The sequence below is a fragment of the Phlebotomus papatasi genome, chromosome 3 (assembly GCF_024763615.1).
Source record: "Phlebotomus papatasi isolate M1 chromosome 3, Ppap_2.1, whole genome shotgun sequence".
Taxonomy (NCBI): domain Eukaryota; kingdom Metazoa; phylum Arthropoda; class Insecta; order Diptera; family Psychodidae; genus Phlebotomus; species Phlebotomus papatasi.
Genome location: NC_077224.1, coordinates 51,027,044 through 51,029,448, shown reverse-complemented (window position 1 = coordinate 51,029,448; position 2,405 = coordinate 51,027,044).

Genomic DNA, 2,405 nt, shown 5'->3' with positions numbered 1-2,405 from the left:
TTTTTCCTGAAAATAATTCGTGTATGACCTGTTCTAATTTTCTGTGATGACTGATTATGTGCATGGACATGTATGCGTACACATGTAGCATGGTGCAAATAAAACATAATTCATAATATTTAAAATTAAATATTTTGCCAATTTTTTATCCAGCTTATCTAATGGTAAGAACCCAATTTTTTCCTGAAAATAATTCGTGTATGACCTGTTCTAATTTTCTATGATGACTGATTCGTGTATGACCTGTTCTAATTTTCTATGATGACTGATTATGTGCATGGACATGTATGCGTACACATGTAGCATGGTGCAAATAAAACATAATTCATAATATTTAAAATGAAATATTTTGCCAATTTTTTATCCAGTTTATCTAATGGTAAGAACCCAATTTTTTCCTGAAAATAATTCGTGTATGACCTGTTCTAATTTTCTATGATGACTGATTATGTGCATGGACATGTATGCGTACATATGTAGCATGGTGCAAATAAAACATAATTCATATTAATTAAAATGAAATATTTTGCCAATTTTTTATCCAGTTTATCTAATGGTAAGAACCCAATTTTTTCCTGAAAATAATTCGTGTATGACCTGTTCTAATTTTCTATGATGACTGATTATGTGCATGGACATGTATGCGTACACATGTAGCATGGTGCAAATAAAACATAATTCATAATATTTAAAATTAAATATTTTGCCAATTTTTTATCCAGCTTATCTAATGGTAAGAACCCAATTTTTTCCTGAAAATAATTCGTGTATGACCTGTTCTAATTTTCTATGATGACTGATTATGTGCATGGACATGTATGCGTACACATGTAGCATGGTGCAAATAAAACATAATTCATAATATTTAAAATTAAATATTTTGCCAATTTTTTATCCAGCTTATCTAATGGTAAGAACCCAATTTTTTCCTGAAAATAATTCGTGTATGACCTGTTCTAATTTTCTATGATGACTGATTATGTGCATGGAGATGTATGCGTACACATGTAGCATGGTGCAAATAAAACATAATTCATAATATTTAAAATTAAATATTTTGCCAATTTTTTATCCAGCTTATCTAATGGTAAGAACCCAATTTTTTCCTGAAAATAATTCGTGTATGACCTGTTCTAATTTTCTATGATGACTGATTATGTGCATGGACATGTATGCGTACACATGTAGCATGGTGCAAATGAAATATAATTCATATTATATAAAATTAAATATTTTACCAATTTTTTATCCAGCTTATCTAATGGTAAGAATCCAATTTTTTCTTGAAAATAATTCGTGTATGACCTGTTCTAATTTTTTATGATGACTGATTATGTGCATGGACATGTATGCGTACACATGTAGCATGGTGCAAATAAAACATAATTCATAATATTTAAAATTAAATATTTTGACAATTTTTTATCCAGCTTATCTAATGGTAAGAACCCAATTTTTTCCTGAAAATAATTCGTGTATGACCTGTTTTAATTTTCTATGATGACTGATTATGTGCATGGACATGTATGCGTACACATGTAGCATGGTGCAAATAAAACATAATTCATAATATTTAAAATTAAATATTTTGCCAATTTTTTATCCAGCTTATCTAATGGTAAGAACCCAATTTTTTCCTGAAAATAATTCGTGTATGACCTGTTCTAATTTTCTATGATGACTGATTATGTGCATGGACATGTATGCGTACACATGTAGCATGGTGCAAATAAAACATAATTCATAATATTTAAAATTAAATATTTTGCCAATTTTTTATCCAGCTTATCTAATGGTAAGAACCCAATTTTTTCCTGAAAATAATTCGTGTATGACCTGTTCTAATTTTCTATGATGACTGATTATGTGCATGGACATGTATGCGTACACATGTAGCATGGTGCAAATGAAATATAATTCATAATATTTAAAATTAAATATTTTGCCAATTTTTTATCCAGCTTATCTAATGGTAAGAACCCAATTTTTTCCTGAAAATAATTCGTGTATGACCTGTTCTAATTTTCTATGATGACTGATTATGTGCATGGACATGTATGCGTACACATGTAGCATGGTGCAAATAAAACATAATTCATAATATTTAAAATTAAATATTTTGCCAATTTTTTATCCAGCTTATCTAATGGTAAGAACCCAATTTTTTCCTGAAAATAATTCGTGTATGACCTGTTCTAATTTTCTATGATGACTGATTATGTGCATGGACATGTATGCGTACACATGTAGCATGGTGCAAATAAAACATAATTCATAATATTTAAAATTAAATATTTTGCCAATTTTTTATCCAGCTTATCTAATGGTAAGAACCCAATTTTTTCCTGAAAATAATTCGTGTATGACCTGTTCTAATTTTCTATGATGACTGATTATGTGCATGG